This window comes from Cervus elaphus, chromosome 5 (assembly GCF_910594005.1).
Source record: "Cervus elaphus chromosome 5, mCerEla1.1, whole genome shotgun sequence".
In the NCBI taxonomy this organism is placed as follows: Eukaryota; Metazoa; Chordata; class Mammalia; order Artiodactyla; family Cervidae; genus Cervus; species Cervus elaphus.
Window position 1 is genome coordinate 8156125 of NC_057819.1, and position 13445 is coordinate 8169569.

Consider the following 13445-nt stretch of genomic DNA (forward strand, 5'->3'; position numbering starts at 1 on the left):
ATCTCTGCTGTTGGATCAGTGGGCTGGCGTAATGGGAGCTGTTCAGACAGCCAGGCCTGGCAAGCAGGACCCCTGCGTCTGGGCGCCTGGCCCCGACTGTAGTTTTCCTTTGCCTGCCCGAATGCTTTGATTCACGCGGGGCCCAGCCCAAGGAGGGTGAGAGGAGCTGAAAGGTGGTGTCCTCCACAGCAAGGCAGGAGAGACATAAGACATCGCAGCAGCCTTGCTGAAGCTCTGGCTTTCAAAGGTTCGGGAAGGGCTAAACGCAACTGGGAAACTTGGCATTTTGATCCAAGTTGTCGCCATATGCCACTGAACAAAGGCCCTTTTCTAGGATAACAGAGAGAGGAAGAACCCAGGCTCTGGACTTGGAGTCCTGGGTTCAAATCCTGACTCGGTCACTAACAAGCTGTGTGGGCACTGGACAGATTATTTAACATTTCTGTGCCTCAGTTTCCTCAGCTGAGTTTTTCTCATCAGTAATCTGTTGCTTTGAGGTTGCTCTGAGGGTTAAATGAGTAGACACAGTTCTTAGAACAGAACTTAGCATACAGAAAGTGCTCAATAAACAGTGACCCATGGGCCTGACATACCGAAGGTATCCCATACATGAAGAGTAACCATCATGGATATGGGCTGATTTTCCTTCCGATAGGGACAGAGTAAAGGTCCAAAGTACGTGATTAAATAGTTAATACCACTAGGCTTCCCTTGTAGCTCAGTCAGTAAAGAATCTGCCTGCAATGCAGAAGACCCGGGTTCGATTGCTGGGTTGGGAAGATCCCCTGGAGAAGGAAATGGCAACCCACTCCAGTATCCTTGCCTGGAGAATCCCATGAAGAGAGGAGCCTGGAGAGCTACAGTCCACGGGGTCACAAGAGTCAGGCACGACTTAGCGACTAAACCACCACCAGCAGGGGACAGTAAGTAGACAAAGTACGGGAGACCCGGTAAGTTAAGGATCACTCAAGAAAGCAGGTTTGTTGTTACTCACTCACTCAGTCGTGTCCACCTTTTTGCGACCCCATGGACTGCAGCACGCCGGGCTTCCTTGTCCTTCAGTACCTCCCTGAGACAGTGCTCAAACTCAGGTGCATTGAGTTGATGATGCCATCCAACCATCTCATCCTCTGTCACCCCGTTCTCCTCCTACCCTCAATTTTTCCCAGCATCAGGGTCTTTTCCAATGAGCCGGCTCTTTGCATCAGGTGGGCCTGCCAGGGGCCTTCAGAGCCCCTCAAGCCAAAGTATTGGAGCTTCAGCTTCAGCATCTTGGGAGACCCCTGTAAGTTAAGGCTCATTCAGGAAAGCAGGCTTTCTTAACCACAGAACCAAGCAGGCTTGCTTAGCAACAAACTAGGGGACAGAAGCATGAGACATGCCCCCAAATCAGTGAGAACAATGGTGGCGTGAGACCCACAGCCTGCCCAGGGAACTCAGTAAGTCAGGACATGCTCTCTACACACATAAAAAACAGTCATTTATGGACCTAAGTTGACTACACAGAGACAGGAAAACTCCCCGGCTCAACCTGGAGGAAGAACTGATGATGGGAGCGTGATGCCTACTCAGGAAAGATAAAAGAAGTTCTCCCCTCCCCACTTTTCCTTTGATTATAAAACTGTAGCCCAATAGTTCTCAGGGCATGGCACTCCCTCACCGCATGCATGTTTATAAGTCTCACAAGGATCCTATTCTGGTAAATCACTTCCAATCTACCACTTTGCATCTCTCTGTATTTTTTTCTGTGCTAAGACATGAAGGGTTAGAGCTCTTTAGAACCCCTCCCCCACCCTCCTGAAACATCACCTAATGGTTTCACTGCCATTTGTCCTATTTTAGACTGTGTGTCAGGATGCCAGATGTGAAGGAAGACACATCTGGCCTGGAATCTCTGATTCACTCCTTATCGCATGCATGCTCGGTTGCTTTAGTCGTGTCCGACTCTTTGTGACCCCATGGACTGTAGCCCACCAGGCTCCTCTGTCCATGGGGCTCTCCAGGCAAGAATGCTGGAGTGGGTTGCCATGCCCTCCTCCAGGGGAGGCCCAAGGATGGAACCTGGGTCTCCATTCGCATTGGCAGGCAGATTCTTTACCATCTGAGCCACCAGGGAAGCCCTTGAGGGTTAAATGAGTAACTGCATCACTCATTGAATAATGCAATGCCAAGTATACCATCAGCACACGATGCTTATTTATTGTATTATTTGTTATTAATTTTTGCAAGAATTATTCGTCAGTCATCAAACCATTCTGCTTCAGGCGTCAGCTCTCAAAGAGGAATCAAATGCACTATTACCCTCAGGAGGTTAATTCTAAGTCTCTGTATGTCCTCTCGGGGAAGGGGGAATTGTTTCCAGAAGGAAGGGGAAAGAAGAAGAATGATGCTGATAAAATAATGTCCACTCTGACTTCTAAGTCTTTGGGTACAGTTGTGGGCAGGGTGGCAGGTAAGTTGGTACTTAAAATGGGTGGGCTAAGGACGCCAGAAGCAGAGCACACATGGTTTTCTTTCTGGCAAGGTGGCAGATTGGAGCAACCACACATGTTAGTAAGCGTGCGTGCTCAGTCACGTCCGTCTCCTTGCGATCCCGTGGACTGTAGCCAGCCAGGCTCCTCTGTCCGTGGAATTTTCCAGGCAAGAATACTGGAGTGGATTGCCGTTTTCTCCTCCCGAGCATCTTAGTAAGAGGCAGAGGCTATTTCCTGTTCTGTGAATCTGGGCCATGGTGAGTCTCTCGACCAATAGAATGTGGCAGACGTGATGTCCTGGGCCACCCGGGGCCTAGGTTGTAAGGAGCCTTGCTGAAGTAGTAACCAGAACAAGCAGCAGCTCTCAGGGGGGCTGTGGACCACTTTTTATGAGACTATCCTGGAAGATAGGTGCACTCTGATTAAACAAGCTTGGCCCAGTAGACCTGACTTCTCACCTCATATCAAAGGGAGATCCCCACCATGCATGTTAGCATTGGATGGCCCTGCAAAGTCTCGCGTTAAAGAATCCTTTCATCTCCAATGGACCCAGGGTCACCTTGTGACACCTTCTAACATCCTCACTTGTAACTAACACTTTAGGGAATGCTAACCTAGACCCGTGGATTTAAGATCTTCAGGGCAGATTTACAGCCTGGAGAAAAGGCCCCTTGTTTCTCCCCGGGACACCCTACACACTCCTAGTCTTTTTAAAACCTCCGTCCATCTATGAGTGGGTGGGGCCAAGCTTGGCAATCCAGCTTCTGCAGCTGGTTCAGCTCAACAGAATTCAATGGTGACCTTACAGAGAAGGAGTCACGCTCCAGGCATCTTCAGATTACCTAGACTCTCAGGAGACACCAGCTGGAGGGGAGGCCCAGAAATTGGGGAAAATACAATGCATAGTAACAATCATTCCAAAAAGAAAAAAAAAAATGGAGAAAATAATTTGGAGATTATTGAGTGCCTGAACCCCAAAGCTATAAACAGGATGTTTGAAACCATTTCAAGCATAAAGGTCACAATCTGCAATTTAAATGGACAGCTTGTTGCCTTTTTTTCTTGGTCATGGTTGGGTGCCACCTATTAGTTGAAGTTGTGTGTGTGTGTGTGTGTGTGTGTGTGGGCATGCATGAGTGTGCATGTATAAAGGTTTTTCAAAGAGCGCATTGGGAATCAGGCTGGGTTGTTGACGGCCCCTAAGCCGTGAGCCCACACAGGGGTGGGCAAATCCTTTGCCGCAGGAGAACACGCGGGACTCATACTTACAGTGAGCGCTTTCTTAGTCATGCTGGAAAAGGAAAAACATAACAGCCTACACCCTGGATCACTCCAGCTCTCGGCAGGGGTTTTACCCTGAAGAATTAAATCATTGTACAATCGTCTCTGGGGTGGTACTGCCGCCAAGGTCCAACCCAGCCCGATGGTGGTTATTAACTCGCACCCTATTTATCCACGCAGCAAGGGCGTTGTTGGGGTGGGGGGCGGGGGGGTGGGTGTGGAGTCTGTTCAGCTGAAGGTTGGCGCCAGTCCTCCGAGCCTTCGCTCTGCAGACAGACACGGATAGAGATCATTTCGTGGCTTGGGAAGAGGTCAGTGAGCTGACAGCCGGGAGAACCTACATGTCCTTCTCGAAGTTGGGACCCTTTCTGCCGTTCACAGGAGGGGGGCTGTGACCGAGCTGGGCGGAGGAGGGCTGAATTAGGAGGATCTGTCGGGACAGGGTCTCAAACTATCAGGCGCACTTGGACATTTTTGACGCTTAGGTAAACTACTAGGAGTATCACTGCCTCAACATCCACTCTGCGTGGCAAGTGAGCTGCAGGGACACTGAACTCACGCTAGCCCCTTCAACAAGTGCGTGTCCTAGACAACAATCTCTAGGGTCATGAGTCAGTGTAAGTTTCTGACATGACTCCTCCAAAGGCCCTCATGATGAATATTTTCCCCTGCCTCCCAGGACCACTGAGGTTCACCCAAACCTCACTCTTTCTGGTTTGAATTGACAAATCTGGCTTTAGTCTGGGAACCCCAAAGCACTCTATCTGTGGTCCTTAATAAAGTCATGTGCCCCTTGCACTCTGCCTAGACCTCCCCTCATCGCCTCTTGAGTGGCTGCCTAAGATCTCCAGGACCTATGAGAAACAAATGCCTCTATTTCCCTAGAGGTCCTTTCTTTTTTTTCCTAAACTGTGTCTCAACATCCAACCCCCCAGGGTTCTATGCAGAACAAAAGTTAATTTAACAAAGTCTTATTGAAATGCAGATTATGACTTAGTAGGTCTCGGATAGAACTTGAGATTCTGCATTTCCAAGGAGCCCCCAGTGAGGCTGATGCTGTTGGTTTTAGGAATAACACTTTTACCAGTAAGGCTCTGGACCAGCACTGTGTGATAGAATGTTCTGGGCCAATGGCAATGTTTTCTGTCTGTGCTGCCCAATATGGTAGCCAACAGCCACCTGTGGCTACTGAGTATTTGGAATACGGCAAGTCGGACTCAAAAAATCAATTTTAAATTTTACTTAATTTTAATTATTTTAAATTTAAATAGTCACAGGTGACTAGTACAGTGAACTCTATATCAGCAGGGACCATATTTTTATTTCACTTTTGTGTCCTCATCACTTAGGGGAAATGCCAGGTCCACACCTTATATATATACTTATTGGCTACATTATGACATAAGTGGAGAAGGCATTTTTAGACCATGTTTGTTACAACATTATAGTTGTTCAGTGACAAAAACTCACCTTGAACTTGAACCTACTGAAGACTTTATTGGCTCTTATGACATAATGACTGATTTGGGGGAGGATTAGAGCCAGGAACTGATTTAACATCATATTTTTCTCTAGCCTTTTGTCTGCATGCTAGTGCACTCCTTCAAGGTAGTCATCCTCACTGGGCTCAAACCAATTTCACCGGTAGCTTTGGACCTCTAAAGTTAGAGCCTCTGACCACATGAAATAGAGTTATTTCCCATCAATATCAATTAGAAACTCCCAAGAAAGTTTTCTGATTGGCTGAGCTTGGGTCACATGTAAATTACTGGGCTAATTGCTGTGGCCCGGGCAACGGGATTCTAAGACTGGCCCAGCTAGACTCAAAGATGCCCCTACACATCCAGGAATGGTTTCTCCTAGACACATAAGGTTGGAGTGAGGAGAAGCAGTCCTTACAAAGATGGGGAATGGTCTTATGGGCAAAGTGTTAGTGTTAGTCACCTAGTTGTGTCTGACTCTTTGCGACCCCATGGACTATAGCCTGCCAGGCTTCTCTGTCCATGGAATTCTCCAGGCAAAAAGAATACTATTCCTTCTCCAGGGGATCTTCCTGACCCAGAGATGGAACCCAGGTCTACTGCGTTGCAGGCAAATTCTTTACTGTCTGAGCCACTGAGGGAAGCCCCAATAACTACTCTTCGTGACCGCATGGCCTATAACCCACCAGGCTCCTCTGTTCATGGAATTCTCTGGGCAAGAGTACTTAAGGGGAAATAGAACAGTGAAGGTGGGGAGAGGGGGTGGAGGAGGGATTTGTACCTTCCGTAAATGGTTGTTGAAAGGTATTTCTTTGAGCTAGACTGAGGCAATGGAATTGCCTCCTTCAATCCTGGCAAAAGGCATAATGAGAATAATAAGATTCTGTTAGCCAAACTGGTGGCCCTCTGCTCTCCCTGACCATGCTACATAAGTGAGAAATGAAGGCATCGCAAGGAAAGGCACCTTTTGAAATTGAAAGATACCCAGAAGTTTGTTGGATGGAGAAGAGGAAGGAAGGAGATCCATCTTCGGGGAGGAGAAGCAGCACTTACAAAGGTGAAGCGGGGAATGAGCAGGGTTTTAGGGGGAGGGATGAAGAGTCTGCGGTGGGGGGTGGACGGAAGCAGAGGGAAGGGCTGGGCAAGTGGACCTGAGGCCATTCTGCCGGAGGCCTTGAGTGCTGGGTGAAGGAGTCTGGGCTCTCGGCTGTGGGAAACGGGGAGCTCTTTGGAGGGCTTAAGCAGGGGAGTGGTGTAGTTAGAGCCGCGTGTGGGATAAGATATTGCCATGGCTGGGTTTGGAAGACGGACAAGCTGGTGCTGCAAGGCAGGGCGCCAAGGACGAGGCCACCCCAGTGTGTCTGTAAGGAGCCACTGCCTCAGAGGCGGGCGGCAGAGCTCCAGGCTCTACTCTGCCTGCTGGCGTCTGTTCTCCCTGTCTCATGTTCAGGCCTTGACCAGGCTGGATCCAGCCATGCCACTTCCCAGCTCTGTGACGTTGGGCAGCTTACCTTTTTCCTGAGCCTCAGTTTCCCCATTTGGACAATGGGAATGGGGATACCCACCTTGTATGGTAGTTGAGAAGTTGCAGAGTTGAAACGGATGTGATGGGGGACTTCCGTAGTGGTCTAGCGGTTAAGACTCCAGTGCAGGGGGCCAGGGTTCGATCCCTGGTTCAGGGAACTAGATCCTACGTGCTGCAATTAAAAGATCCCACGTGCTGCAAATAAGACCTGGCACAGCCAAATAAACAAATAGGAACAAAGTATTTTTTTTAAATGAATGTGCTGGCCCCAGACCATTAGACCTCAGACCTGCACATAGCAGGAGCCCTGCACATGTTGCCATTGTTATTAATGGATGGTTGTTCCTGAGTGTGTTTGCATGGGAAAAGTTCAAACAGTGAAGACATCAGGAGAAAAACAACCTTCAAATTACGGAAGCTTCTTAGGGCAACTCTGTAACCAGGTCACACTGGCTTCTCCTGAACCCCAAGGTAAAAAAATCCACCAACCCACAAGCCCATGGCTCGCTGTCTTCCCAGGAGACTCATGTGTCTAAACTGGAAGATGCCGGGGAGGCTGGCTTCCAAGAACACTTCCCTAGAGGCCAGGCTGGAGTCTCTGGGGACAGTGAGGGCATCGTGCTGCCCTTTAGACCGCATCTTGGATTGACCTGATTGCCAGGCTGACTGCCATGTGTCCCAGTGGAAAAACCCCCGCGTGGAGCCCGGCCATCCCAGGCCTGAAACCTGGAAGTTCTGCAAGTTTAGGAAAGTAGCTTTGCCTCCCTGGAACTTAAGTTTCTCTGTTTAGAAGATGGGAACAATACTGTCCACGGCCAGTGGGGATGGGACTGTTATGAGGGTTAAATCAGCTGATACGGGTGGCGTGGTGGTCCCATGGCTGTGCCTCCACGTTGGAATCAGGAATGTGCATTTACTGAGTCTCTTTGATATATAAGCTCCTTGCCAAGTGTTGGCAATACACAGACAAGCAAGACATGGATCCTGCCTGCAAGGGCAGGCTTGAGATACAGAGAAGTGAACAGACCACAAATGATGACAGTCTCTGTTTGGCACTGTTCCTCTCTATAAAAGATGTGTCAGTGTATGATGAATATGATTTTCCGTGGAAATAATGATATCAGTCAGTTCAGTGTCTCAGTTGTGTCCGACTCTTTGCGACCCCGTGGACTGCAGCACACCAGGCTTCCCTGTCCATCACCAACTTTCAGAGCTTGCTCAAATTCATGTCAAATAATGATCTACTTTGAGATAATATTCATGTCTTGGAAGCTGAAGCCCTCTAATTTATTTGAATAAGCATAGACACTAAAAGTAACTGTCTATAAACATCTCCTTGGAGTAACGATAATGATGAAAAATACTGTGATAGCAGTATCTCATTTAATCTTTTTTAAAATTTATTTTTAATTGGAGGATAATTGCTTTATAATACTGTGTTGGTTTCTGCCACACATCAACATGAATCAGCCATGGTATACATACGTCTCCTTCCTCGTGAATCTCCCTCCCACCTCCCATCCATCCCACCCCTCTAGGTTGTCACAGAGCACCAGGTTTGAGCTCCCTGCAAATTCCTACTGGTTATCTATTCTACATATGATGGCGCATAAGTTTCAATGCTACTCCATCAATTTGTCCCCCCCTCTCCTCCCTCTGTGTCCACAAGCCTGTCCTCCATGTCTGCATCTCATCTGTTGCCCTGCATCATCTCGTCTCTTGCCCTGCAAATAGGTTCATTGGTCCCATCTTTCTAGATTCCATATATATGTGCTAATATATGATATTTGTTTTTCTCTTTCTGACTTACTTCACTCTGTATAACAGGTCTAAGTTCATCCACCTCATGAGAACTGATTCAAATACATTCCTTTTTATGACTGAGTAATATTCCATTGTATATATGTGTCACAACTACTTTATCCATTCATTCTCATTTGATCTTTGAAACAGACAAATAATCTAGTGTGTAGATATTATTTTCCCCACTCTATAGTTGAATAAATATAAGCTTAAAGAATGAAAAAGAAAGATGACTTGCCTGAGGTCATATAGGTCAGAAGATCTGGCTCTAAAACTTAAACCCAGATCCAATCTCTTATCCCTCATCTTTATCACAAAATGCTGCAAGGACCATCCTCTGGAAATGTGCGGCAATCAACAAGCCCAGAGGAGCTAGTCAGAAGGGCCTGTCAGTCCACAGATATTAACAGAGCATCTGTGACATGCCAGGCTTGCTCTCTGCACAGGATAATTCCTGCTCTTGTGGAGCTTACAGCCCAGTGGGTAAGACAGCCATCCAATAAATAGTTACAATGGATGCTCTCAAGAGATTCTCTGTACTCCGGCTTATAACCAATACACTGAGTATACCGATGCTTGTTTTGCCTTCTGTAGAATGTCCTGACTGACCCAAGGGTCTGCTGTTCTGAAGACCTGAGACATCCCTACCCAATCTGGACTCCACCAGTGGGTAGTCTTTGCTCTGGGCTCCTGTTGGGCTGCCCCAGCCTTTCTCACAGTTATGCTGTGTCTGAGATTCTTCCTGGACAACCCCTCTCCTTCCCTCTCTCCTTTCCTGGTGTCAAACTTGCATCATAGTCTGAAGCCTCTTTCTGCTTAATCCCGTTCCCTCTCTCTTTAAACTCTATGGACGTTTCCTCCAACAAATCCCATGTATGTCCATTTCCATCTCCATGCCTGCTCCGCAGAGGACTTGAACTCACTGACCATCCTGCCGAAGTGGGTTCTCCCTGAGGCCTGCTGCATGAGCAGTTAGAAGACAAGAAGCAGGGCAGAGCATCCTTGGGGGAAGGAATGGTGGGAGAAGGCGTGGCTGGTCAGAGAATCAGTAAAAAAGAAAAAAAAGTGATTCTGTTCCTTTCTGGGGTTCGCTACGGGGTGACTCATTTCACCTCCCTATGCCTCAGTTTCATCCCTTGCAAAATGGAAATAATAATAGCGATATTACCGCCTTCCTAGGGCTGTCAGATTAAATGAGCTCATCCATGCTGAGTGGCCCAGAGCCGTGTTCTGGGGAGGCCGTGGGAGAGCCTCAGTATAGGACCACAAAGGGGTCCTGCCTGGAGCCCCACAAGGGTCCAGACTGCCCCACCTTCCTGTGGCCTCTCAGACTTCAAGAGCCCCCATAGCTCCTCTTGCAGAAATTAGACCTGGGCGGTGGGGGCGGGGTGGCATAGGACTCTGCCCACAAATATGGCCCCAGAGAAAGCGTCTACCTTGTGGGTGTTTTGGCTGGGATGTGTGGTGTCACCCTGGCAGTCTGACCATTATCTGGGTCATTCGAGCCCAGGACACTGCCAAATCAGATAATTTGGGTGGTTTGCCTGTCTCTCTGGATCGGGTGTCCTGAGTAATGGCTCTCGTCTCCACCTGGCCAGGTCTGAGGTAGACAATCCCCCTTTCAGTGAGCCTGAAATGAAAGCTGGTTTCAGCTGGCATGATCAAGGTCAAGGCTTAAGAGAGGATGCTAATTTAGAGGCCGACGTTTATCCGCTTTATTGTGTGACCTGATCCATGTTGGAACATAGTCTTCAGTAACTAATAAAGGTTGCAAGGCTGGAACTGGCAAGTTTTTACAGTAAGGAGCATTTTAGTTGAAGTGTAATATATGTCCAGAAGTGTACAAGTATTAAGTGTACAGCTCACGGCTTTCACAAGGAAAACACCCATGTCACCAGCACCCAGCTCAACCGAAGGATTGATCACCCCCCAGAGCACCTCTCAGCCCACTTCCACCAACAGCCTCTCCCTCCCAAGTGTAACCACTATTCTGACTTCTAGCAGCCTGGTTAGTTTTGCGGCTTTTGAACTTTGTATAAATGGCAGCAGATGACATCCCTGGGTTCTGGCTTCTTTTGCTCACTTTATGTTTGTAACATTCATCCGTGTGGCCATAGCAACTATAGTTTGTTCATTCTCATTGCTGGATCATATTCCTTTGAATGAAGACAACAATGTTTGTCCATTCTTCATTGAAGGACATTTGACTCGTTTCCAGTTTAGAGCTGTTACAAACAGCTGATCTAGGTGCAGTTTTAAGTGTGTTTTTGTGGAGGGTGATGCAAGCTTGTGTTAGGTATCCTATTTTTTACTGTTTTAAAAAACAGATATTAGAAAGCATGAGCTTGTAGACATTCTTCACAATCTTTTTCATGATGATATCAATATGCTTAGGGGTTGGGAGAGGAAGGGGTGAAGCCACATTAGGAGGGGTCCTGCTGCCTCTGGGGTCTATGTCTTAGTTTTAGCAGGTTTCCCCGTGTCATCATCATCGGTCCCTTGGAAGGAAGTGAGGGTTTCTACAGGGTTTGCAGGAAGAGCTTTGGAGCAGAGGCTGCATACCTACCCCAGAGGGGGCCTTCCTCATACAGATGCTCCCCAGGTCCTCAAATCTGCCTCCCAAGCACCCCACCACTTCAGGTGACTGGCTCAACCTCTCCAGTCTCAACCATCATATCTTCAAAGACAGGCTAGGAGTGGGTGATCTTGTTAGATTCTTCCAGTTCTCAAATGATTTGAAATTGACTGCTGTTGACAATGATGATATGAACAGTTACTTGCTGAGTGCTTACCCAGCTTTCAGTGGTTTATATACATTATCTCATGTAATACTCCCAAGAGGCATTATCCTCATTGTAATGTTGAGGAAACTGAAGTCCAGAGAGGCTACATCCCTTACTCAAGACACACACCAAATATCAGAACAGAGGGTAGGAAGTAAGCCAGTTCTAGTCTGGCCTTCACGTTCAACTGCTGCTTCAGTTTTTCTTTTTTTTCTTTTCTTTAAGGAAATATATCAGACACACCAAAAAATGCAGAGAACGATGTGACTTCTTCACATGAACCAAATAGCCTGAGAAATTTTAATAGAACATTAAAAGCACAATTAAAACACTCTGGAACCTCCCCTGCCCCACTCCCTCAGCAGTGGTAGCTTGTCTCTTGAATTTTTAAAAAAAGATATTTAATGCAGTTCTCTGTGCTATACAGTAAATCCTTATTTCTTATCCATTGTATTTGAGGTTTGTATTTTGGGGCCATGCCACAAGGCATTGGGATCTTAGTTCCCAACCAGGGATTGAACACATGCCCCCTGCATTGGAAGCTCGGAGTCCTAACCCCTGGACCACTGGGGACATCCCAAACTCCTGGATTTGATGTTCATCACCCCACAGAGGTTTCTCTGCTTTCACTACACATGAGTAAAAGCATAGAAATGTAGTGTGCTTTTACTCTACATGTATGTACTCATAAAAATATTCTGGATTGTTTTATAGATTTTTTAACTTTATTAAATAGTATTATTCTGTCTGTGTCCTTTTGCAACTAGCTTTTTCTTTTTGCTCAGCACTAATTTTTGAAGTTTATCCGTGATGATACATAGAGTTCTAGTTCATTAATTTTTACTGCTGCACAGTCCCCCCGCTTCAAGAATATACCAGAATCGATCCATCCATTCTCCTGTTAATGGGCATTCAGATTCTTTCCACTGCTCTGACTTTGAAAGGTGCCCCAGTATCCATTCCTCTACATTTATGCCCCTTTCCCTCTTTTACTGAAATATTAATATTATGAAATATTAAATAATTAATAGAAATATTAATATTATGAAATATTAATGGGCGGATTCTCTTAATCATACCAGGTTTTCTTGTAACCAGTATATATTTGTGGGAATACTGGACAGTTTTATCCAGTCATCTATTTTTTCCTGAGCACCTATACTATAGATTGAAAATGTTTTTGTCGCTCCAGAATTGATGTGTTGAAAGCTAATCTCCAGTGTAATAGTATCAAGAGGTAGGACCCTTTGCAAGGTGATTCGGTTATGAGAACTGAGCCCTCATGAATGAGATTAGTGCCCTTAACAAATAGATCCCCCCTCCCCCACCAAAAAAAACCCCTTGCCCCCTCCCATCATGTGAGGACACAGCAAGAAGATAGCATCTATAAACCAGGATGTGAGCTCTCGTTAGACACTGAATCTGCCAGTGCCTTGATGTTGGACTTCCCAACCTCCAGAACTGTGACAAATTTCTGTTGTTGATAAGCTACCCAGTCTATATTTTTACTGTAAAGGCCCCGATGACTAAGATAGCTACCATGTGCCAAGCACCGTGTTGGGTGCTAGGCAAAGAGAAGTAGTTAAATGACACAGCTCTTGATCTCTGGGAGTTTTCATGGTTGAGCAAGTACCAACTGCTATCAGATGGGAGAGGAGAGGCTGGGGACTCACAGTAGGGCTCTGAATGGAGGGTCCAGGGAGTGGAGAGAGACTCCACAGAGGAAGCAGAAATGTACAGTGCTCAATGTTTATAGCGGCACTGTTTGTAATAGCTAGGGCATGGAAGCAACCTAGATGTCCATAGCCAGATGAATGAAAAAAGCAGCTGTGGTACCAATATGCATGGGAATATTACTCAGCCATAAAAAGGAACACATTTGAGTCATCTCTATTGAGTTGGATGAACCAAGAGCCTGTTATACAGAGTGAAGTAAGTGAGAAAGAGAAAAACAAATATTGTATATTAACGGGTGTATATGGAGTCTAGAAAAATGATACTGATGAACCTGCTTTCAGGGCAGGAATAGAGACACAGACATAGAGAGCAGATTTTGGACACAGCAGGGGAAGGAGAGGGAGGGACAAATTGAGAGAGC

At 46.7% G+C, this 13445-nt stretch overlaps 1 protein-coding gene across 1 annotated transcript in view; it reads left to right on the forward strand.

The window, feature by feature from the left end:
* Positions 1 to 4091: 4091 nt before the first annotated feature.
* The window catches only part of WSCD2 (WSC domain containing 2), a 128094-nt gene continuing 118740 nt past the window's right edge, over positions 4092 to 13445 (forward strand). The window contains exon 1 of the mRNA XM_043901526.1: positions 4092 to 4110. The gene's annotated coding sequence lies outside the window, so the exon portion shown is untranslated. The remainder of the gene's footprint in view (positions 4111 to 13445) is intronic.